We start from the raw sequence: 26,756 nt of genomic DNA on the forward strand, positions 1-26,756 counted from the left end.
ATAAGTGGAGGACATCTGCACATTTCTAAAATGACTGTTAAGACCTTTTCAATGCCTCTTAAATGAGATAAATTAACAGAAATAAGACCATTGCTGCATCAAAAGTAATCAACAAACTATACTGGTAAAACATTGACAAACTAATTGTCAAATATTACCTAAGCAAGAGGCAGAAACTGTGGAAAAGAGCGGATCTGCTCACAACGGCTCGTGTTGTGAGCAATTGAGAGCTTGTAGATCGTCTTTTCACAATATGAATCGGTGGAACCATGCTTGTCAAGGTGGGGGGTCCCCGGTTCAAATATGTTGGGGGGTCGCGGCCTGAAAGGCTTGAGAACCACTGCTTTAATAATAATAAAAACAACAGTAAAAACAATAATACCAAATAGACTGTATCTCTCTTTAACCCTTTGTTTACTGTGAGGTGGTAAAACATGGCCGTCTTATGAGGTGTCGAGTTACATCAATTCACGTTCGAACATTATTGGTCGGTAGTCACATCATAACTGTTGTCAATCAACCTTCAATTTCACCCCTGCTCCAATGAGAGGAGGCGTTGTTCCTGAGAGCCTTCCTGATTGGCTGGTCGGCTAGGAAAGGCCTGGTGATTGGATTAGAGCGTCGGGGTGGGGTGGGGTAGGGTAGAGGGGGGGGAGGTTCCAGGAGAGGGGGAGGAAGAGAATTTATCCAAAAACAAAACAAAACGATTCCCCAAAAAGAAGGGCTGAACGCGGGGCTGGGCAGTAGATCCATCTGACAGCATATCCATATGCCAGACCGAGATATCGTCTGTTATGGCGTTATGGATGTTGTATCGTGATGTGGCAAACGTTTAGTCTTTTCCCGGGTTCTAATCACGCTATGCTCCGTGGTACCATGAAAACAGCCTACTGGTGGTACCATGAAAACAGCCTACTGGTGGTACCATGAAAACAGCCTACTCGCAGCGCATCGTGGATGCCACAAGTTGTGAGCTTGCCAGTCTGCATTCTTTTTTTTTTGTTTTGTCCTTTTCTGTCGTGCCACGAAGCATAAATCGGGCTCATGCCTTATTTTATACCGAACATGTCAAAGGTTTTAATAGAGAACAGCAGCTTTGTGGATCTGCCGTTGTCACTATTTTCATAAATGTATAATTTGAATTCGGGTGCATTCGGAAATGTGCTGGGAGAACGAGCTCCGCTGTGGAGAGTGCTCTGGTTTTAACGTCATAGAGCTCTGGTGTCAGTGAGTCAGACCAGATCAGGGGTCTTCAACAGGGGGACCGTGACCCAGGGGGGGTCCCCAAATTATCTCAGGGGGTCCCCAGATGATTAAATTAATGTGCAACATTGTTTTCTCACTCACAGTTTAAGTGTATAGTATCTGCACATTTCTAAAGTGACAGTTTAAGGACTTTTTAATACCTCTAAAATGACAAATTAAACATTGGCCAAATTGTCAAATATTAGAGGCAGAAATTGTGAAAATAGCCGATCTACATGCTCACGACGCATGTAGATCTGTGTTATAGAAAATGTAGTGCCTCAACCCAGTTAAAACATGATTATTTTGGGGGTCGCAGCCTGAAAATGTTGCAGACCGCCGGTCTAGATAGCAAACTAAATGTCCAAGTGTCAACCATCACATCTTGTAATAACGTCCTCCAACAACCTGACTCTCTAGCCAGAGTGGTCAAAGGACGCTCACTTAGGGCCGTCACCATCATGACCTTTTAGATGACCATTAATTCATTGCGATTAACAATTTCATTGTGTTTTTTGTCATTGACAATTACTTTTTCGTTTGGCTTGTAGGCTCTGAAGTTGCACATGGCAGATATGACACATGAACTAAATATACAAAAAAACTATTGGCAAATTTGACAACTTAACACTTAAAAAAAGAACATTGAGTGGAAATAGGCAATCTGCTGTAGAGCTTGTAGATCTGCTATCTGATATTTTGTAGATCTGCTATTTTGTAGTTCTGCTATTTGGATTACGACGATTATGACAAATTAATTGCGATCATGTTAAATAATTGTGATTAGACGATAATGCAATAAATTGTGACAAGGATTCCCTCTCAACGGACCCATTCCTTAACGGTTCCATTTAACCATTCCTGCACATTATTTTTATTTTATTCTATTGATAAGCTCAAATCCATATCCAATGTATTCATTATTAATTATTGGGTCTCAAAGTGAGGTCCAGGAACCCTCTCGGTTACTCTTTTTTATAATCGCTTTAAATCAAATCAACCGTTGCATCACTGACTCCAGCACTCTCACAGCGTTATTTCCGAACGCAGCCCGTTTATGGTCGCCACATGGACATCGATACGGAGGTCATCATGGTCGCCACATGGACATCGATACGGAGGTCATTTGGTCAAAAAGACGCGTTGGGGTGTTGATGTTGTGATGGCCCAGCCCCTGGTGTGTGTGTGTGTGTGTGTGTGTGTGTGTGTGTGTGTGTGTGTGTGTGTGTGTGTGTGTGTGTGTGTGTGTGTGTGTGTGCGAGTCAGTTCTCTTCGATCATGTTCAGATCCAGTTCTGTACAATCCCTCTCAAACACTGCAGTCTGCTGCGGGGGGAGGGGCTCCCCTTCCTCCCCTTCCTCTCCCTCCTCCTCCTCCTCCTCCTCCTCCCCCCCCCTCCTCGTCCTCCTCCACGGGCCCCCCTACCCCCTCCTCGTCGCTCTCGCTGAGCGGTCCGATGGAGGAGCATCGTCCCAGGAGGTCCGCGGGGGAACAGGAGCGCCTGTAGTCCAGGAAGAGGTCCCTGACCCCGCCGCGCTCCACCGCCTGGGGGTCGAAGCTACGAGTCTGCAGCTTGGTGTTAGTACACTTGTGACAGGACATCAACTTTTTTTTTACTATAATTTTTATCCCACGATTCTGTAACCAATTTTTTCACCAATTGCCTATGTAATCAGAATGGGCTAAACCTCAGATCAAATGCCTGGCTACGTTGTACAGTACCTGTGTTCACATGTGAGGGAGGCAAAAAATGCCTCGCTTTCTTTGGTCCATGGCCGTGGAATGACCTTCAGACCAGACTCAAATTGGCCGTGCTAATTCCTCTGAGATGCTTCAAAAGAATCACCTTAGATAGTTATAAACACTTGCACTTGCTCTGATGTTTATTAGGTTCTCATGTTTTTTTTTTGTTACAGGTTGCATACTGTTTGTGTAGTATTACCTGAAGTTTGTAAACTAGCTTTTATATTATGTAAAGTGTATCACCTTGGGGTTTAGGTATTAGTGATGTATCATGGATGTTTTATCTTTGCTGTTGGTGTCTTGTATGTGTAGCAAAGACAGTGTCATTTTTTATTTCTGCCTCTTGGCCAGTTCCCACTTGAAAGAGAGATCGTCTCAATGTGTTTTACTGGTTAAATAAACAATTATAAATCCTGGGCTCTGCTCTCCCTCTGCTGCGCCTGGGGAGACAACAGACTGACCTCATGCTTCCTTCAATGCATGAGGAGTCCAAGTTGCTTCTTTTCACCTGACGGGGGATTTCCCTGATTTGGACGTAGCGCGTGGAAGGAACACGTTAACCCTACCAGTTCCTTTCCCCTCCATCAGGCGCCCCGGCTGGCCAAGGGGGAGGCATTATAGAGACCAGGATTACTGCATGTTTTCGTGAGGGTATCTACCCTAGGAGACACGGGGAGAACATGCAAACTCCACACACAAACTCCACACACAGAAAGGCCCTTTCGCCAACCCCACCTAGGGAGTGGGCGCTGATGACGCGGATGAGGGAACACACCCCCAGTGTCCCCCGGCGGGAATCGAACCCAGGACCTTCTAGCTGTGAGGCGACAGCACTACTGACTGCGCCACCATGCCCACAGGACATACATTTTTTACATAATTGACCGCTTTCATTAAACTTGGCGTGCACATGACTTATCAGAAAAGATTGCATGTTGATGTGTCGAAGCGTTCCAAAGCTACAAGCTAGTTAGCACGGAAGCGGCGCAGAAGTAAAGCAGGATCAGGAAACAGATTTTATTTTCTTTCTAAGTGACATTTTAACCAACAAGCCTAAAGCCAAAACACGTTGTGAACTTGTACATCAGCTATTTATCGCTGCACGACACCAATCACGCGACCAAGTGCAAAGGCCCTTTCCCACTGCGGCGCGCTAACGATAAAACTAAATCTTTTTCAATTGAAGTGGATGGCAGCGTCCAACACCACAGCGATAAAGCCCTCATAATTGATGAGAATGCCAACATATTGTTATCTTTATCGCTATCGCGCACAGTGGGAGCCTTTAACCCATTTGTAGCCGATCCCAAGAATACTCGTGAAAAATACTCGAGTACTCGGAGTGCCGATCCCGAGTATACTTGCGCTATAATTATATACAGTAAAGCTGGCAAGCTTACTGTACGGTCCGTTGGAAAGTCCTGGCACGATTGGACTCGCCGATTCATCATCATCGCGGATCCACGTGCACAAAATAGTGATTCCTTAACATGGTAGCCGACGGTCTATCTCATCTTTAATGTCCATTTTCTCCAAAAAACACATTTGAAGCCAAGGATGGCATTCGATTCTCGCTATAATAACACAAGCTGAAAGGGAACGATCCGCCATTACTCCAACCGCATGGGAGGATGATCACTTCCGGTGAATGACGTCATGACGTCAAACAGGAAATGTTTACGCAATCGACTTCTGGCCTTCAAAATAAGAGACTGGCCGCGGACGGAGCAGGCGAAAGGCGCGCTGGACATTTAACCCGTTCATGTCTGGAGCACTAAATGGGTTAATCAGGCACAATTCTACCTCTGATCCCTTAACCCTCTAAGGCCCGCATTAAGAAATACTTGAAATAAAAAATTGAAAAAAATCAGATGGTGTTGTAGGAGTCCTATTAACACTTGGGGAGCCAAACGCGTTCAGGGACGAGTTATGGCCACTAGATGTCACCCTGCCACAGGAAGTTATATCGTTGAGGGACGAGTCAACAAATAGTTAACTTTTCGAGACCGCAGCTTCCCTTTGCATGCCCTGAATCCATTACGTCACCCAGCCAGGGCAGGAAGCCCCCTGTCTCTCCCCACACGGAAGGATTTTACATGGCTTTAGATTCTACTTTGAAACATAAGAACGGCTTTATCTGAGAATGAGGTAAAAACAGCCCCATGGAGGCAGAGAGCTGATTGTTTTCACGGCGACACTTTACCGCGAATTTACCGCGATTTTTTTACCGCGAGTTTCGCGAGCGTTTGTAAACAAATGGAGTACCTCCTCAATCTTCTCTGGACACGCACGTGCACACGCACGAAGCTTGCGGGGCTCATCAAAACATAACGTAAGTCAATGGTGGCACCAGCAACAGCTATAAATGTTATAAACCTTGGCCGCCCATGTGTTAAGAGGAAAATGTAATGTTTTTTTCAAAAAAATGTTTTTGTAAGATTTTATAGCCATAAATCATAAATCATAAATCATGCTCTAATTTACATATGGGGGATATTTTTCACAATAATAACATATGTACATGTTCTAGACATTCTAATGATCACCAAAAAAAATAGTACAGGCATTTTACTTATGTTTTTGTGAGGTATAGCTTCCATGAAAAAGTGAGATGTTGTCCGTCAAAACTCTGGAATTTCAGCGGGTGTGGCGGGTGTGAATGTCAGCCCCTGTGGGGGGTATTTATATGCAAATATTGTGGCCAATGGCATTGTAATACTAAACAATAGAATCCAATGGTGGTGTTTAGGTGGTAGGGGGAGCTAAAATAAATTGATTTAAACCTTTTTTTGGATAAAATACAAACGTTGTAATATTACAACCGTGGGCCTTAGAGGGTTAACTAAACTTCTAGCGCCCCCATCTGTCCGTTATTTGCGGACGAGCACAGCATTCAGAGGTGTTTGCTGCAACGACACAGAGGCCACTTCCAGTTAGGGATGAGATAGATGATAATCGTTATTATAATCGGAAAAACACCCACAACAATCATATCGCAATAACAGTAAATCGTATCGTCCCATCCCTACTTCCACCATCATTTGGCAATGACCATATGGACGCTCCATATGTCCAAGACATAATTCATTTGCAAATCAAGACTGCTGACTATCATCACCTGGATCTCCATATATGAAGATCACGACACTGACCTCATCAAACCCTGGATATCCATACATGGAGACGACTAGATCATCACGTAGATCTCCATATATGGAGCTGAACTCTACATCTGATTCCCAGATGATGCCCTGTTAGGGCAACCACACTAATAGAATCCCTTTTATGCCCATCAATATTAAGCCCATATCTGGGAATGCCCATATATGGACAATGGACATATTGTGTGGTTGACGACACGAGTCACACTTGCAAATAAATGTTGCCCTTGTCACTTTTATGCCCATATATGGAGATCCCTGTCCCGGATATCATCAATATTAAGCGCATATCTGGGAATACCCATATTTGGCGATGCCCATACTGTATATGGACACTCCATATATGGCCAAGACAGAATTCCTTAGCAAATCAAAGCTGCTGACTATCATCATATCCATATATGAAGATCACGACACTGACCTCATCAGATTTATCTATACATGGAGACGACTGGAACTAGACCTATATCTCCATATATAGAGCAGGGCAATACCTCTACATCTGACCTCACAGAATCCATATATGGATATAGCTGTTCTGACATCACAGTGATGACTCGACCAGCTCGGCAGAAGGATATACATGCCAAAGCAGCCATGTGCACGTGTCCACTGTCCATGTGCATGACCTCGCCGGCGAGGTCGCTTCTCGCACTTAAGGCGTCGTACTGGTTATAGTATATAGTTAGCAGAACTAGTTTGTGTGGCTGCTAAGCATTCTGTCCGAGAATGGAAACTGTGAACCTGCTTTTAATTAGCCTTTGCACAACAGCAAAGTTAAGCTTTTGTCATGCTTCACACACTGTTGTCATGCTTCACACGACACATTTTTATTTCCTTAATTTTTATCCCACGATTTTGTAACCCATTTTTTCACCCAGTGCCAAATTCCTAAGCTAATCCTGGCTCTGCTCTCCCTCTGCCGCGCCCGGGGAGACAACCTTCAATGCATGAGTAGTCCAAGTTGCTTCTTTTCACCTGACGGGGGATTTCCCTTGTATGGACGTAGCGCGTGGAAGGAACACGCTATTCCAACCACTTCCTTTCCACTCCATCAAGCGCCCCGGCTGGCCAGGGGGAGGCATTATTGAGACCAGGATTACTGCATGTTTTTGTGAGGGTATCAACCCTAGGAGACACGGGGAGAACATGCAAACTCCACACAGAAAGGCCCTATCGCCAACCCCACCTAGGGTGAGGGTGCTGAAACACACTTGCAATTTCCCCGAATTGCTCGTTTCTAGGTAGCATTACTAATAAACGTACCTGTGTCATCTTGGTAATAAATGTACCTGTGTCATCTTGGTAATAAACGTACCTGTGTCATCTTGGTGAAGTGTAATAAACGTACCTGTGTCATCTTAGTGAAGTGTAATAAACGTACCTGTGTCATCTTAGTGAAGTGTAATAAACGTACCTGTGTCATCTTGGTAATAAACCTACCTGTGTCATCTTAGTGAAGTGTAATAAACGTACCTGTGTCATCTTGGTAATAAACGTACCTGTGTCATCTTAGTGAAGTGTAATAAACGTACCTGTGTCATCTTGGTGAAGTGTAATAAACGTACCTGTGTCATCTTGGTAATAAACGTACCTGTGTCATCTTAGTGAAGTGTAATAAACGTACCTGTGTCATCTTGGTGAAGTGTAATAAACGTACCTGTGTCATCTTAGTGAAGTGTAATAAACGTACCTGTGTCATCTTGGTGAAGTGTAATAAACGTACCTGTGTCATCTTAGTGAAGTGTAATAAACGTACCTGTGTCATCTTGGTGAAGTGTAATAAACGTACCTGTGTCATCTTGGTAATAAACGTACCTGTGTCATCTTAGTGAAGTGTAATAAACGTACCTGTGTCATCTTAGTGAAGTGTAATAAACGTACCTGTGTCATCTTGGTGAAGTGTAATAAACGTACCTGTGTCATCTTAGTGAAGTGTAATAAACGTACCTGTGTCATCTTAGTGAAGTGTAATAAACGTACCTGTGTCATCTTGGTGAAGTGTAATAAACGTACCTGTGTCATCTTAGTGAAGTGTAATAAACGTACCTGTGTCATCTTGGTAATAAACCTACCTGTGTCATCTTAGTGAAGTGTAATAAACGTACCTGTGTCATCTTGGTGAAGTGTAATAAACGTACCTGTGTCATCTTGGTAATAAACGTACCTGTGTCATCTTGGTGAAGTGTAATAAACGTACCTGTGTCATCTTAGTGAAGTGTAATAAACGTACCTGTGTCATCTTGGTAATAAACGTACCTGTGTCATCTTGGTGAAGTGTAATAAACGTACCTGTGTCATCTTGGTGAAGTGTAATAAACGTACCTGTGTCATCTTAGTGAAGTGTAATAAACGTACCTGTGTCATCTTGGTGAAGTGTAATAAACGTACCTGTGTCATCTTGGTGAAGTGTAATAAACGTACCTGTGTCATCTTATAATAATAATAATAAACCTTTATTTCTATAGCACCTTTCAAAACGAGGTTACAAAGTGCTTTACAAGAGTTACACAGAACATCAAAGGACAGAGAACAAAACATACACACAAGAGGTTATAAGGATTAAAAATAATGCAGAAAAACAATGCATTGAATTAAAAACAAAGCTGACATATGGTAGGATACAAATACATAAAAGTTAAGAGAATTAGGGATTAAAAGCTAGTCTATAAAAATGTGTTTTAAGGAGGGATTTAAAGCGGGGGACGGACTCAGCGAGGCGAATCTCAGGGGGCAGGGCATTCCAAAGGGAAGGGGCTCTAAAAACAAAGGCCATATGTCCTTTGGTGTTATATTGACCTGTAGGAGGGTTGAGAAGTGCTTTATTGGCAGATCTTAGTGAACGTGAGGGCACATAATTAGTAATTAGATCTGAAATATAGGTGGGGGTAAGGCCCATCCTGGCCTTACATGTAATTAGGAGGATTTTAAAGTTAATTCTGAACTCAACTGGGAGCCAATGAAGAGATGCTAGGATGGGTGTGATGTGATCATATTTTCTGGTACCGGTTAATAGACGGGCTGCTGCATTTTGAACCAATTGGAGACTATGGATGGATTTTTTTGAAAGACATGTATACAATGAGTTACAGTAATCTAGACGAGAGAATATGAAGGCATGGACTACTTTTGACAGATCGGAAGGGGTTAGGAATGATTTGATTTGTGAAATATTTCTTATGTGATAGAATGATGATTGAATGACCTTTTTTATATGTTGTTGAAAGCTGAGGTCTGGGTCGAAAATTACACCAAGGTTTCTAACTGTGGGTTTAAGGTTGGGAATCAATGGGCCAAGGTTAAGTTCGATCTGGGCTCTGGCGAGGGGGGGGCCGAACACCAAAACTTCTGATTTATTTTCATTTAATTGAAGGAAATTGTTGTGCATCCAGTTTTTTATATCAGTTATGCAGTTATGGAGGGTGGCTAGTCTGTCTGTATTGTCGGGGGTTAATGGTAAGTAAAGTTGAGTGTCGTCTGCGTAACAATGAAATTGAATGTTATGGCTACGGATTATATCACCTAGTGGGAGCATATACAGAGAAAAAAGGATAGGGCCGAGGATCGAGCCCTGGGGGACACCACAGTGTAAGGGGGCTACGGATGATGATGCATCACCGATAGCGACGGAAAAACATCTACCACTTAAATATGATGTAAACCATTTGAGGGCCACACCAGAAATGCCCACAACAGTCTCCAGTCGACTGATGAGGACCGCATGGTCGATGGTATCGAACGCGGCCGTTAGGTCGAGCAGGACCAGGATGGAGCAACTGCCAGAACCGGTGGATAACAGCAGATCATTGGACACCTTTAGGAGCGCTGTTTCCGTGCTATGCATGGAGCGAAAACCTGACTGGAACTTTTCAAAAATTGAGTTTGCACTCAGGTGGGTTATTAACTGATTAAAAACTGTCTTTTCAAGAACCTTCGATAAAAAGGGTAGTTTTGAGATAGGCCTGTAGTTGTTTGTAGCGGATGGATCTAGGTTTGGTTTTTTAAGCAGGGGGGTGACTATGGCAGTTTTAAAGAAGGCAGGAACAGTACCGGAAACCAGGGAGCTATTGATTAGTGAAAGAATATGGGGACCAACAGAGGGCAGTATTTCCTTTAAAAGTTGAGTGGGTACAATGTCTAATTTACAGGAGGTGGACTTCATAAGGGAGATGGTTTTAATAAGTGTTTCTATGGATACAATTACAAAGGAGGAGAAGGAGCTGATGGGGGGATCAAGAGAGTTGGGGGTAACTGTAGGGGATTGGATATTGGCCATCTGTGTTCTGATGGAATAAATCTTTTCAGTGAAAAAGGTTAAAAATGTCTCACAGTGCTCAGAAGAAGCAGGCATGTCGAGGTTTTGGGGAGCACCAACCACACGCTCTATAGTTTTAAACAAAATTTTGGGATTAAGGTGATTATTGGAAATCAAAGTTGAAAAATATTTTGCTCTTGCATCTTTTACAGAAGCGTTATAATTTCGCATGAGGTCTTTGAGCAATTCGTTAAAAACAGTTAATTTGGAGGATTTCCATTTTCTTTCTATTTTCCTTAACTCTCTTTTAAGAGCTCTGGTGTGGTCATTTAGCCACGGTGAAGCTTTGTTGGTCAGTTTAATCCTGGTTTTTAGGGGGGCCACAAGGTCTAAAGTTACCTGGCAGGTCTTATTAAAATAGGTAAGCTGATCGTGGATGGAGAGGTGAGGAGCTGGGGAAGTTACAGTAGAATCAAAAACAGTGGTAAATTTGCTGGCAGTTAAGGGAGTCAAGATGCGTGAGCAAATGGAAATGGGTGTTTTAATGGGAGGAGGAGCAGTCAGTAGACTGAAAACAACGCTTTTGTGATCGGATAACTTAAAATCAAAGGTTTCTAATTCAGAAATGTTTACACCTGAGGACAGGACTAAATCAAGTATGTGACCTTTGTCATGAGTTGAACCAGTGGCATGGAGAACAAAATCAAAAGAATCAATAATATTCCGGAATTCCTTGGCTAACGGATTATTAGGACAGCAAACATGGACGTTGAAGTCGCCAAGAAGGGATATTTTGCTGTATTTTGCCATGGCTATAGATAGTAATTCGGAAAATTCAGGGATAAAGGAACCATTATGTTTTGGGGGACGGTATACTGCAATAAACAGAGTGGGATGTTGTTTGTTAATGGTGAAGGCCAAGTATTCAAAAGATGAAAAATCACCAAACAGGATGGGAGAACAAATATAATCAACTTTAAAAATTACAGCTAAACCACCACCAGTACGGGCTGAGAGCCTGGGTTTTTGTAAATAGGAATAGGTGGGGGGGAGGCTGCGTTGAGGAGAGCAAAGTCATCACTTTTCAGCCATGTTTCAGTAAGGATAAGGATATCAATATGTTTAGATATGATAAAATCATTACAGAGATTTGATTTATTGTTGAGTGATCTTATATTTAACAAAGCCATTTTTATTTTTATTTGACTGCCAGATAAAATAGGGCTAGGGGGAATAATGCTAGGTTGTAGTGGAATTGAAATTAAATTCAGGGGTGTAACAGAACGAGTTCTATGTTGAAAATAGTGTCTATCAGAAATTATAGTGGGAATATAATAGGTGGTGGGTGTTGTGAGTCCATCAGGCCACCAGGGGGAGATGGCGTTATTATGGGTAAAACTAGTTGTTTGCTGTGAACCGGAATGAATTGGAGAGTTACCGGATGTATTCATATCTGCAGTGTAAACAAAGTGAAAGTGGTTAGATGAGATGGATGCGTTGGATGCTGGAATAAACAGTCATTCACGTGGTTGCGATTGAGCAGCCACAGCGCGACGTAGATTATGTGAAAGCATTTGTGTACCATGTTTACTAGGATGCAGGCCGTCTGGCATAAAGAAAGAGGGACGGGACCAAAATAATAAGAAATTAGCAACGTAGCTGATATTATGGGAGTGCGTGTGACATACGGACTGAAGCCAATAATGCAGCGACAGTAAACGACTAAAGCGTACGTTTCCGTGGGGCATGGTGGGCAGAGGACCGCTGATGTAGACGGTCATCACACAGCCACTTAGGAGATCAAGGAGGCATTTAAAGCTCGCCCTTGAAATTTCAGAAAACCTGTCGTTGGCTCCAGAGTGGATAACAAGTTTTGTTATGGACAACGGGAGCGCGGCGAGGATTCCAGGGACCTTTTCTAACAGAAGAGCCGTCGTTACTCCAGGAAAACAATGCACTATTGCGCCAGGAAAGCGGACATGTTTTATTATACTGTCCCCAATGATAGCTATAGAGGGACCACTGTGGGACAATGGACTGGACACAGTAGGGGGGGATTTGGATGGAGTACTGCTGGTCTGTGTAATGGGGGTTTGCTTTGCCTGTGGCTTGATGGGACCCAATCTGGGAACCCATCGCCAAAGAAGAAAGGGCGACACCTATCGGTCGGCCTCTCTTCCTTTGACTCTGGGACCAACATAGAAAGGGGCGGGGATACATGGAATTCCCCGGTTGAGAACGAATTTTAAAACTAGTTCCGCTTTGAAGCCTGGTCCGCCCCTTGGTTTGGTTCCCTCCCGAAACTACTATAGCGGAACTGCTACTCTACACACGGAACACAAGTTACACAACAGACAACCACAACAACGACGACGCAACATAGATGCTACTGTGGACGAGGAACTGTTTTCTAGCGTGCTTACAAGTGTTTCTCAGTTACACAATATTGAACAATTAAAACCTCTTCAGCCCATTTGTTTTAAGTACTTGATAGATCGGCGACGACGGCGAGATGTTTGGCATGTTTGGCCGCCTGGATCCTGTTATCCTGCTTTCCCAGAGAGAAGGAACAAGGACCCCATCGTTTTTACCCCATATGCTGCGCTGAATGAAGCTGGATGATCTGCTGATGATCTGCTGCAGACCAGTGACCAAGACACAACGAATTTACCCACAATAAGCAAACGTTTATATAGCCTCGGATGTCATGGTGTGTTGCAATACAGTGGATTGATGTTTTAAATCAATATGGGATGTTATGATAATGTATAACTGCTTTAACCTCGCCTACCAGGCTTTCTCCCGGCTGGCTAACTGCAGTAAGCTAGCGTGTTAGCATACGGCCGTCATGTTTTCAGCTCGTCTTTTTAAACATTTACAGTTGCCTTATATTACTCTATAAATCTATCTGTGATGTGTGCTTTTACTAATACTAAGTAGTACTCAAAGTACCCATTGTGCAGAATGTAACCAAGGTGTTTAAATAAGTGTAGATTGTACGCTATTTCAATATCTTGTCCTGTCTCACAAAAGATGATGTTATGCTATGAAACAGTTCGTTTTTATTTATAGAATAATCTCTCAATGACAGACTATTTTTTCCCTTTTATTTGATGATGGTTAGCCGTATTGTTTATAGAATAAACCCTAAAGTTATGTTGCATTTATGTAGGCCTACTGTATACTACATTTACAATGTGTATGATTATCTGTATAATAAACATTTGGTTTGATTAACAAATGTATCGTTCTATGCACAGATAATGTTGCTTAATGTGTATGCCTATGGTACTGTTAATATTTAATGTTAATGTTAGTATGAAGCTAATTATAAAGCTTACATGAATGATGATGGACTGAAAAGCTAATGAGAAGTTGTGACTCTATTAGCATACAAGCAATCTGCATTTAAATAAGCTGTGTTGGAATGTGTCAAACTGTCAACAATGGCTTGTGAAATCAAAGAATGCCACTTTCAATATGAAACCCATTTAGATTGAAATGGTTCACTTATTTATATGAATGATGGATCTGCTGCAGACCAGTGACCAAGACACAACGAATTTACCCACAATAAGCAAACGTTTATATAGCCTCGGATGTCATGGTGTGTTGCAATACAGTGGATTGATGTTTTAAATCAATATGGGATGTTATGATAATGTATAACTGCTTTAACCTCGCCTACCAGGCTTTCTCCCGGCTGGCTAACTGCAGTAAGCTAGCGTGTTAGCATACGGCCGTCAGGTTTTCACTTTTCAGGTCGTCTTTTTAAACATTTACAGTTGCCTTATATTACTCTATAAATCTATCTGTGATGTGTGCTTTTACTAATACTGGCGTGCTTAGGCAATGTAGTGGGAAAAGTACTCGCATTCTTTACTTAAGTATCATGCACAAGTCTTGTATTAAAAATGTAGCCCTTGAGTAAAAGTATAAAAGTATTGCAAAAGCAGAAAGTAGTACTCAAAGTAGGCCTACCCATTGTGCAGAATGTAACCACAATGCGACGTTGTTGTGAGCTTGTAGATCAGCTATTTTTAAATAGCCTGTCTAGGAATAAAATAGGGCTAGTTGATTAATGTATGTTTTATAATATAATAATTTAATACATGAGTCTTTTAGACTAGAAGTTGCAACGTTTACATTTACTCTATACTAATAATAATACACTAAAATCTAAATTCATATAGGCATATTGCTGCACTTTACTGTGTAGACTAACAAATGTAGTTCGTTATTGTAATGTAGGCCATTCTTCCTTCCATTTAATTCTATTGTTATGCACAACGATTTCCAAAAGCATTCTTTGATTGTGCAAATAGTGGCAATGTGAAACCCATACATTGTGTGGAAAACCGGGTGGGTCAATGAATATTTAAATGGAGCAATTCGCTTGTCTATATAGACTACAGAGGGATTTATTTAGCTGCACAAAGAATATGTACAGTTGAAAGATGGTTTGTTTCCACCCGTGAGGGGGAATGCATAGTCAACGCACACATTAGATACCGCCCACTATGTTTGATTGGTCAAAAGCGCTGCCTGTCACCAGACTTGGGTACCGCCCAAAATCCCTTCCGTGAGTTTGGTGTGTGACAGACTCAGTAGCGTAGCGTTCTCTGAGGCTGTTCTTGAGAGACTAGATGGGACCTGAACGGCGTTGGACAGCCGCTTTCAATATTTTGCGGCGGTCGGATCTCTGGACAGAGGGAGCCAGCTTCGGCTTGCCAGCGCACGTCGGGGGGGTAGCATGGACCATGGCTGTGGGGCTCGGTGACGACAAACCACCCTGTGATGGACCATGGATACTGAGCGGAGGGAAATTTAAATTGTCCAAAACAAGAAATCTATTGCTTGTAGTGAGTGGGGAGGGTTGGGGTGGAGTGAATCTTCGGGATTTTCGATTGTGTCTGGTGCGAGAACTGTCAATCCAGGGGAGCGGAGTGGAACTGGACGAGGGTCCCAGCTTGGGCCTGGCATCCTCGGAGTCCCAGCGGACAGAGTCATCCAACCCTGGGGCAGATGCCGGCGGCTCGTTCACCGCCACCGGGCCGACCGCAGCGGGTTTGGCCGTGACGGGGGCAGCTGGAGGCACCCAGCCCTCCACGGCGGGGACGGTCAAGTCCAGGTCCCTCCTTGTGACAGGGATATACGGGGCCGGGCTCCTCGCTACGGCGGGGACAGTCACGTCCAGATCACCGTCCGTAGGAAGGCCAGCTAAAATGGTAAATGGTAAATGGTGCATTTATATAGCGCTTTTAATCCAAAGCGCTTTACATAGATTGTGCATTACATTCACCCATTCACAGACACATTCATACACCGGTGGCGGAGGAAGCCATGCAAGGCACCAACCTACTCACCGGAGGCAATTAGGGGTTCAGAGTCTTGCCCAAGGACCCTTCGACATTAACTCAGGGGGAGCCCGGATTCGAACTGGGAACCCTTCGGGATTTATACCCTTCGTGCTCTAATACCAGTTTCTCTACCCCTGAGCTATGCCGCCCCTTAGATAGCTACATGGGGACCAGTGGATATCTCGGCGTCGGGTGACGGGGGGGCGAGGAATGAAGCGGCGGCGGAGTCGAGGAACATCTCGGCGTCCTTGATCTGGGAAAGCAGGGAGAGTCGTCCTTCCAGGTCGGACACCTTCTGCGTTAGGTGAAGACAACTGTTGCAGCCGGATGGTGAGGTAAGTGCCGACATGGTGGTGGTGGTAGCTGGGGGAAGAAAAAAGACTATGGCCAGTACAAGTGGATTTTGTTGGGGAAGGATTAAGCAGCAGTTGTAGCAGCAGTGATGTGGCGGGCTAGACTGGTAGTGACTCAGGGCAATACATACGGGCGAGGGCACCTCAATGGTGCCCACAGCGTAGAGTAGGCCTAGCGTCAGAAACCGGGTTAGGAGCCAAGACAGTACACGACAGTACACGACACACACTGAGGGTCCAGATAGAAACGGGACTTACCAACAAAGGCCCAAAGACTGGGCCTGTTGAGTTGGAACAGCGTTCAGTATGTGCGTTTAGAGGTGATTCATCATGGGTTGATGTTCCATAGCCTGTAGGCTAGGGCTGCTTTGCTGTCACTGCTATGCTGTCACTGTGCTGTCACTACAATTCTCAAGTGTCCAGAATTGCTTAAAAAAAAAAAAAAAAAAAAAAAGCTAAAAGCCAGAGCAGGCAGTTAAAAGCCAATGATACTGGCTTAAAATCATAAAATGTTAAAAGCTAGAGCAGTCATTTAAGACCCAATTTGTTTGGACACAGCTTGCTGCTGCTCTGCTGCTTGCTGCTGCTCTGCTGCTTGCTGCTGCTCTGCTGCTTGCTGCTGCTCTGCAGTGAAGTCCAGTCCAGGTCTGGTGAAGGGTCGGTCGGGGTCGCGCCTCCTCTTCAGGCCGGGCTTGAGGAGCAGCAGGAGGTTGCAGGGCTGCGAGTGGCAGCGGGGGAGCTGGGGCGGCAGCGACCTCCGCAGGGACGAGGGGGTACTGCACGCCGACGAGCCCCCCCCGGAGCACACGGAGCACCCGCCCCCCACCCTGCCGCCGGGGGGAGGGGCCGGGGGGGGGGCAGGGAGCCTGAGGAGGCAGCGGGGCAGAGGGGGCGGCGGCAGGAAGGAGGAGGAGGCGGCGTGGTGGTCTCCCCGGATGAGCACGGGCGACAGGCTGAAGCGTCTCCGGGGCGGGGGGCCGCCGTGGGGGTGGTTCGCCGCCCCCGCCGCCACCGCAGTGGGGCGGGTGGGGCAGCGGCGAGGGCGAGCTAGAGCAGGACGAGGGCGAGGGGAAGAAGCAGCAGCACGCCGCGCCGCCCCCTCCCACCAGCAGGGGGCCGTCCTCCCAGGGCAGGCTCCAGGGTAAGGGGGAGTCGGGCGACAGCGCCAGGCTGAAGAAGGTGGGGCTGGACGAGGAGTGGAGGTAGGAGTTGAGGGAGGAGGAAGGGGGCGGGGCCGCCCCTCGGCCCCCTCCCCCTCCTCCACCGGGGCCCACGGGGGTCCACACGTGGGAGGCGCTGGGCCTCCAGGTGTTGTAGCGGCAGCGGGACAGGTCCTCCGGCACGGACAGCGAGCGGCAGTGGCGCTTAGGAGGGGGAGGGGGGGGAGGAGGATGGGCGGGGCCTCCCGGAGGAGGCGGGGCCTGAGAGGAGGAGGAAGAGGAGGAGGGGAGGTGGTGGTGGTGGTGGTGCGAGAGGGGAGGAGGTGCCGAGAGAGGAGGAGGTGGTGGTGGGCGGAGTCCGGAGGAGGGGGAGGAGCAGCGGCGAGGGGGAGGGGCCCCGGCGGGAAGGAGGAGCTCAGGAGCTTGGAGGAAGGAGATCACAGCTGGTAGTATCCACTGTCTGGGGGAGGTGGGAGAGGAGAGGACATTAGCATTAGCATTTTTAACATTAATGTCAGTGTCTGCGACACTTGTTTGGTTTTAACTTCAATAATTTCTTTAGTTTGAAGTTAATTTGTCATTTACATTTATTTTCAGCTACCTTATTTTGAAACTTCCTTTACTTTATTTTGTTACTTCCTGTCATGGCTCAGAGCTCATATAGGCTTTTGACACACCCTAACTTGACTCATTCACACACTGCACAGCTAGCGTGAGACAGGAGGGGACAGGCAGCATGGTTTTGAACTAGGCCAGCAAGGTATGTTTGGCTGAAATATTCACTCAATCTTTGCTTTTCCATTCATCCATGAGCACCCTTGGTTAGCGGACTAAGGTACATGATTGTCATTCACAAACCAAGGGCAGCTACAATTAACATTAGCATTTTAGCTTTAGCATTAGCGGAAGTAGCTGTTAGCATTAGCGGTTAGCCATTGGGACTGTGGGACTACCCACCGAGTTTGAGACCAATAACGTGTTGGGAAGTGGAGTTATGAATGTTCAAGGCCCAGCCAATAAGAAGGCAGAGGGGGCGGGGCTTAAGCAATCACTGATCATTCATTCCTATTGGCCGTGTAAGTACACCCACCAAATTCCGCGACAGTACAATGCTGCAAACTGGAGTTAAGGCTGTTTAAAGCCCAGCCAATAGGAAGACAGAGGGGGTGGGGCTTTGGCCGTTTAAGTCCAGACACCAAGTTTCAAGACTGTACCATGCTGTGAACTGGAGTTATGGCTGTTTAAAGCCCAGCTAATAGGAATACAGAGGGGGCGGAGCTTAATCAATTACAGCTCGTCCCTATTGGCCGGAAAAAGTCCAAAGTCTTGTGAGCGTTTTAAAGTTTAAATCACGTTGCTAGGCAAAAGTATGCCAGAGTAATGTGGCACCAAAGTTTCTGTTTTTCTTTATCGGAGTCTCCCATTCAAAGTCAAGGGTTTTTTTATTTTTGTTTTTTTACGAATTACGTTGCCATGGTAACGCGGATTGGCAAGAAAAGTAATAGCACCCCATACCCGGCCGAGCCGCACATTTTGATGTATATATTGCGGTGGTGGCGTAAATCGTGTACATATCATGAACATTAGTGAGGACCTATTATACCAGTAAGACTCCCTAATCGGGAGATCTCCACAAATAGGGCAAAAATGTGTTTTTCCAAAATCTTCCTGATCCATGTTGATGACATGAGTGTAGACATGCTGTGTAGTGATTTTCGTGATTTTAGGGCAAAATCTGTAGGAGCAGTGTCCAAAAATGTGTTTTTAAAAATCGGCCTGAAGGTGGCGCTATATGGGACAGATTCATGGTGATGGGATGAGTGTAGACATACTGTGTAGCGATTTGCGTGATTTTAGGGCAAAAACTGTAGGAGCAGTGTCCAAAAATGTGTTTTAAAAATCGGCCTCATGGTGGCGCTAGAAGAGGGCCATGTGAGAAATGAGGGGTGGGGTGTCCGCGTTGCCTTGGCGGACGAATAGGTACCGGCCCCGGCTCTCCCGGACCCTCCTAGCCGGAGTTACGGCATTTTATGTGAGCTGCAGTGGAGGGGGTCGTCCACTGGGGGCGCCACCACTTTTGCATCCGTTCTGGAGCAGCAGGAGTCGGTGGTCCCCGGGAATTCGCCGTGAGCAGCCCCGTTGGGGTGGTCATTTGGTCATTTTTGCACATTTGGTCATTTTTTACATCTGGGGGTCCCCCAGGGACCTGGGGGTCCCTGGAGCTCCGGGGGTCCTTGGAGGTTGTAGTTTGGCAGGCAAGGAGCGTGTGTGCAAAATTTGGCATGGATCGGGCCAACGGTTGCGGAGATATGAGCAGGGCAATAGTGTGACGTGTGAGGTGTGACAGACAGACGGACAGACAGACAGACAGACAGACAGACTGACTGACTGACAGTTTGTGCAGGTTTTGATAGTAAGTGCGACCTACGGTCGCAATGAAGACAGGTTAAAAAGTGGTGAACTACTCCTTTAAATATGGCGGATTACAATAAGTGTTTTGCCATTGCATGGCAGGCACACTTAATTTGAGACGCTGAATATGTCTTTGGGACAAGCAGGGCAGTCACCATTACGACATTTTACATGACGATTAATTGTTACTCAAATATTTGCGAATAACGATTTAATTGTGTTTTTGCAGTTGACAATTACATTTCTGTTTGGCTCGTAGGCTTTGGAGTTGCACATGACAGATACGACACATGACCTAAAGAAATGACTGACACATTTGACAACTTTATACTTAAAAAAGAACATTGATAGTGGAAATAACCGATCTACAAGCTCACAACGCGTCGCATCGCGACACGTTGTGAGCCTGTTGGGCAGCAGGCCCGAACCCCTGGCCTGAAATGACAAGCAGAGTGTGAAGTGTTCCACTGCACCTCTCTGAAAGTGGGAGCTGTAAGAATAGTACCCACTCTGTAGGGTTGTACAACTTGTACCCCTTTTTTCTCCCCACTGTACTGTATGTTTACACACACATTAAGTCTGGGAGCAATCAGGAGTAGGGGTGGGCGATATGGTGATAATTATCGTTGAGACGATACAATGTCTCCACGATATGCCTTTTCAGAGGTATCGTATATATCGTGATACAATTGAGGGAGCCTTGTAAAAAATCATGTTTAATCGTTAATACAGAAATTCATTGCAGAATTCAATTCAAACCTGCATTTTGGTCTAAATAAGTAGTTTTCAAACTTTAAAAATGTCAAGGTCTCCACTTAACTCTGTCAGTATACAAATAAAAACCAAATGGACCCGTAAAGTTACATACTTGTAAAGTTGAATTTAGACCTCCCAAAAGGAACCCAGATAGTCTTTTTGTCAAGCAATTTGAAAAATAACCATAAAAACCAACATGAAAAGGAGTTGTGATAAAATCATGTATCGTGATACAGCTCGGGAAAATATCGTGATATTGTATTTTTCCATATCGCCCACCCCTAATCAGGAGCTCAGACAGGGATACACATGGACCCAATGCTGGCCATGACTATTAGACTGGGGACAACCTCCCCCCCCTCCCTCAACTCAATCGGGGCAAAGTAGCGGCCAGAGATAGTCACCTTGCCATTCCCTCTAGCTGAGAAGGCATCCTCTTGTGAGAGCTTAACGCCAACATGTAAGTGGGAGGCAAATCAGCCACGACCACAGACAGTATGCAGCTGCAAATACAGCCATAGCCCTTTTCAGGCACCCAAGTCAGGACATGGTGGTCGAAAGTAATGGACTTCCTCTTTGGGAACCGCAATTGTTGCAATAATCCATTGGCAACAGTAGCGGAGTGTGATACACTCTCAGTGCTAGTGATAACGTAGCCAAGCTACCGAGTCAGGTACATGTGTACTTTATAGGAACTACAGTACACATTTTAGTGCAGTATTGTTACTGTATTGTTGTCATGCTATGATGTTTTCTAATAAAACTTGAACTATACTGTAGTCGCAGCGAAGAGCGAAAACCACTCAAGCCACAGTGTTAAGTACACACAGTATGATAACCAAGCGATGGCAAGGTGAGACATGCTTGAAATCATTGTAATACCAGTTTACTGCTATGCACTTGGGCATTAACGACTTGTGATTTTTGCAAGTCGACTCGACTCAGTAAAAAGTTGAGTTGAAATCGACTTTGTTTGATGAACAATGCGTGAACGGGGGACAAAACCCCAAACCCTGTGCTTAATTCCATTGATAAAAGTTGGAAAAGGAGCAAATCATTCTGTCTGTGACGATAAGCAATCCTAATGTTTGAATGCTGTACACACGCACACTTGGAGCACAAATAATGATGACAATATGGTTTTTTTTTCGACTAGACTTTACCTGGTGGGAGTCGACTTGTGTACTAAAGTCTACTGAGTCGACTTCTAGACTTTTTGGATAATGCCCTACTCTGCACAGAATGGTATCATCTGGAGAGCAGTAGGAATGGGACGATATGAACACTTCATATCACGATTATTGTGACAAAAGAAACCGCGATTTACGATATTATCGTGATAATCGAAATTCATTATCCTGGAGCGGAACATTTGCCAAAAAAATAGCAGATCTACAAGCTCACAATGTGAGCTCGTAGATCGGCTATTTTTTGGCAAAGACATTTGATAGAGAGTGAGAAAAAGACTGTATCAATAGATATATTATTAAGTACCTTTTACCAATTATAGAGGGTTTAAGTGGTACCGGATATGCAGCTCAGCAAATAAAAGGTGAATTGATCCCAGTGCATGACAGAGGACGATATCACGCTAAATTAAATCTCCACGATACGATTATTGCGAGTGTTTTTTATCACGATAAGCGACAATATCGCGTACCGTCTCATCCCTAGAGAGCAGCAGAGTGAATCACACTCTAGCTAAGATGCTTGCAAGTATAGGCTACTCACAGTATCCATAACAGCAGTAGCAAGGCCCATGTACACATCATTATACACTCTAGCTGTGATGCAACATGCACAGAATGACGCGTTATTGGAAATCACGCCACAGCTCCAGTCAAACCCCACCCATGCAAGCTTTTGATTGGCTGAACCGGAGCTAGGGAGCGCTTATTTTGCACCGTGCGGAGGTGCCGGGTGGCCCGACCACCTAAACCTAACCTTAACCCTAACCTTGACCTCGGTAAAACTATGCCTAACCCTAACCCTAACCTCAGTAAAACTATGCCTAACCCTAACCCTAACACTAAACCTAACCTCAGCAAAACTATGCCTAAAGGCTCTTTTCCACCGGCAGCGATAACGATGACGATAACGATTTAAAAAAGTGGGTTTTCAATTGAAGTGGATCGGCAGCATCCACCCAACACCGATAAAGACAACGATAGCCGGCAACTACATCGTTAGGATCAACAACGATGTGGTTAAGATCACAGTGATATGGAACTGGGTCTCTGACAAACAGCTCGCGATGCGCTCTGCGTGAGCGGCTGTTAATTGGCGCCTCTTCACATTGATGTCCGATAACTTTATCGGACATCAATGTGAAGGCATAATTATCGCTGTCATATTTTATGGCTATTGTCATCGTTATCGCTGCCGGTGGAAAAGGGCCTTAACCCTAACCCTAAACCTAACCTCAGTACAACTATGCCTAAACCTAACCTCAGTCAAACTATGCCTAAATCTAACCCTATCTGCCGACGCTGGTGAAACGAAACGAGCGGCTCCTCCTGGAGCTGTGTTGTGATTTCCAATTGCGCCAGAATGACAGCATTGGCACATCCCCGTATAACGGGCAAGGCATGCTAGTCAGTACTGAGCAGCGTTTACAACTTCAGCTGTTTTTTGGCGCTCAGTTGGGACATGTAGGCACACACCCGTCTGGTAGGGTGACATGTTCTGAACATAGCCCCGAGTGCAAGCAGCAAGGTACACAGTATGTCGCCCAATAACAACAGAGTGACCAAGCGCCACATTTCTGGCGATAAAATGTCTGCGGGCCTTCTGAGAGACACCGAGCAGCACACGATGAAACATTGTTGTGTGTCAAATACAAACTGCTATCAAGCATTCGGTCAAGTTTTGGAGCGGTCGTCTCGTTTGAGGCGGAAAACGCCTTTGGAGAGACACACCAACCAGCACATCATGACAAGGGAACAATATATTAAAGTGAGAGTTGCACAATGGCCTTTACTTTGTCCCAATTTAATTGTTAGGTAGCTGTGAAAATATTTGCCAATGCAACCATATAGTTATGGTGCCTGTTTTCAGTGTTGTATTCAGACAGAGATTCCCACAGCCCACTTTCCCCAAACTCCTCCTTCACAGAGCTCGGGAATGGCCGAGCAAAATCATGACGTTTGATCTACATCACGTGCTTCTGTAAAATCCCATTGAAACTCATTGGGAACACGCCTTGGGAATTACAATATTTTACACTCTTTCTAATAAAGTGAACTCATTACTTTCTTAATTGACATGACCAACAACGTGTCTGCTATATGCCTATCCATTATATAGTGAAGCATGCGTATGTACTAGCCAGGGGGCTTGTCTCTTAGCGACCAGGCTCTTCTAGCGAGGCATTGTTGACCAGCAAGCCCAGAAACGGGCGCTCGTTTGGGGGTAAAAACTCGGTGCTTGTGGAGTTTTTCTCCTCCTGCCTCTCGATTCATGTGCTCTCTACATCTGGACCAAACAATGACACAACATTGGATTAACTCACCCAAAAGAAGATAGCCTAATGTTTTCCACTGGAATTAAAGTTATAAAGTCCTTCACAAATGCGAGTGACACATGACGTCTCTCTTTATGCTGCCCAGCCAGTGTCCATCCATATGCACATTCCACAGTTCATACACATTTGCCCGGCTGATGACATAAAGCAGCCGAAAGGTTTTTGATCGATAAGCGACTCTCATTCTCGCACGGACAGTACACTGTGTGGTCTCGCAGACTGTCCATGCGAGCGTGCGAGAATATAGAATGGGCAGTGGTGTAAAAGGTACTCAAATATTTTACTTGAGTACAAGTATTCTAATTTTCTCGCATGGCGAGTAGGAATCACGCGTGGTTCCCAAACAATCCAAATCTGATGGTCTGAGTGGGATAACTTCTAGGCTCCACACTGTCTCAGGAGTCACAGGTGTCAGGAGGGCGATGACAAGCCACAGCTCCCACCATGATGGTTAGCGAGACTCCAAGCGTAGAGCTGCACATAATCGACATGCCCTCTGAAGCGAAAAGATGAAAGAGGATGTTCCTCGTGTGCGTCACGCCTATGCAGGCAACGTACGCTCACGCACACACAGGGTCACGAGTGACTTTGTTGCTAATGCGCGGGCTGAGTATTCAGGTGTTGAAAACGGGGAAATCTCGCTTTTGCGAACGCCCATCATTTCGACCGGAGGGTTAGCGACTCACTCCACGGAGGTTAAGGTTAGGGTGAGGGTCAGAGTCGGGTGTCGAAAAGTTGACATGTAGTAACAGCGACACACTCCCGTTGAAAACACAGCCTCTGGCGGTCAGAAGCTATGAAATAGAAGCTCAGTTTGTTACTCTACTAATAACAGTGTTGTAATAAGATAGGTAGGAAGGTAGGAAGCGCTCTAGAGAACATCAGAGGTTTGTACCACCTGTCCACCTGTGATTTACTGATCTGCTGACTGATGGAGATGAGTCTGATGATGGGGATGGTGAGGATGAGGATGGTGATGATGATGAAGGACTCACCGGGCATCAACCCATCAGGAGGCCACCGCTCAGCCAAGTCTCTAGGATCCAGCTGGGACTGACACACACACACACACACACACACGCACACGCACACACACACACACACACACACACACACACACACACACACACACACACAGAGAGAGAGAGTTGATGACTGTGATCAGCTTTGTTCACAACACGTCTACTTTAGAGCAAGGATACATGACCGAAAACCTGCGGGACTCGGCGAATGCCGACGGGCCGGAGGCATTCTCTTACCCGCCGTTAGGGAAGCCGTGTCCATTCGGCGAGGTTCGCCGAATGGACGCCCCCCCTGCCAAAAGGACGCTGCCAAAAGGTCGCGTCCATCTGGCACCGGACTCCATTCATTCTCGGCACCCGGCCCTCCGGTCGAGCCGGGCCAGCCAAGCGCGTCCCCCGTTTCCGGGGGCGCTAAAAATAAGGGGCTGGGGCCAGGAGAAAGAGGACCCTTTTCCTCACGCGACGCAACCGGCCGCGTCCCGGGGGACCGCCCCAGGCCCGCGCAGCATTTTCGGGAAAAACGGAGCGAAAAAGAGCAACGGCGCCGTCCGTCCACCAGAGGGCGAGTGTCTTTTTGGCACGTTGGGCATGTACATTTGGCCATGGATCGCACTCTGTTGGGTCTTTGTCCATTATCCATGCCAAATCGACATGGCATACATGCCAAAAAGACAAGGTCACTTTGGCATGTTTGCCATGTACATTTGGCCATGGACCGCACTTTGTTGAGACTTTGAAATATTTTCTAAGTCTCAACTGAGTGCGGTCCTTGGCCAAATGGACATGGCAAACATGCCAAAATGACAGGTCAACCGTACACTGCAAGAGGTCAGGGCTCATTTTTTAAAGTTCTGGAGGTGCTATGGGCACCAAACTGCACTGATATAATCATCTTTCAATGCTATTTCAGAATATGCAGAGCTTGAGTCCCACAAACAATCGGTGTGATCAGAACAGGGCCCAAAGCGTGTCCCTAGAAGGCCCAACGTCTTTTTGGCATGGGCTTCATGTTATGTTTTTGAAAACTGAATCGTCCCTAGTTCTGGAACCTCGATAGATAATGACGCCAGCCGGTTACCGTATATTCGTCAATAGCCCTAGATAGCGCACATGCGTTTTCGTAGCTTTTGGGGGCCCAGAAAAGAAATAGGAGCAAAAGAGCATTGACTGCGTCCATTTGGCAGATTTGAAAGATGGGTCAAACCTTTTTTGACCATAACTCGGCCATAAGACCACCTGAGGAGCCCAGATTTTCAGCAGCGATACTCCTCCTGCCCAATAATTAGACCCTAAGTGCTGGGCTTTGTAACTGCCGTGGAAAAAAATGCTTCACTTTGGAGCCTCCGAATGGTCTCAGAGTCTTAGGCCTTAAGAGCCTCTGGAACAAAAGTTGGTCATTTAGGCCAAACTTTTTTCCTACGTTATTTGAGGTTACGATTCCGACACATGTTGATCGGGACTCTCTTTAGAGCATCCCTGAGGTGGTTTCACCTCTCCCGGGGTCTCGGAAGGCCCACAGTGGTCCTGTCCATTTGGCATGGGAATGGATTTCCATGCCAAATGGACTCTGCCTTTTCTCAGCCACAATAGCATCAAATGAAGCGATAATGTACAGGGCCTCTGAAAAGAGCCTCATAAACCACCTCTTAGAATATCTCGCCGGTAGCCCCTTCTGAGAGTGGACTTTAGCACAAGTTAAAAGCTACTTAGCATCAGGGGCCACGAAATGACAGGTGGTGACCGACACCTGACTGGCGGGGTCACAG

At 45.6% G+C, this 26,756-nt stretch overlaps 1 pseudogene across 1 annotated transcript; it reads right to left on the reverse strand.

Annotated features, from left to right (window-relative positions):
• Positions 1-2,371: 2,371 nt before the first annotated feature.
• LOC308285268 lies at positions 2,372-25,013 on the reverse strand (annotated as a pseudogene). The gene is made up of 9 exons (XR_013963344.1): positions 24,867-25,013; positions 16,735-17,737; positions 16,376-16,398; positions 15,936-16,127; positions 15,358-15,624; positions 15,058-15,196; positions 9,841-9,925; positions 7,468-7,500; positions 2,372-2,811 (listed from the first exon to the last, which is right to left on the reverse strand). The product of XR_013963344.1 is annotated as an uncharacterized misc_RNA (transcript).
• Positions 25,014-26,756: the final 1,743 nt, after the last annotated feature.

This window comes from Nannobrachium achirus (assembly GCF_963921795.1).
Source record: "Nannobrachium achirus genome assembly, chromosome: 5".
Lineage (NCBI taxonomy): Eukaryota > Metazoa > Chordata > Actinopteri > Myctophiformes > Myctophidae > Nannobrachium > Nannobrachium achirus.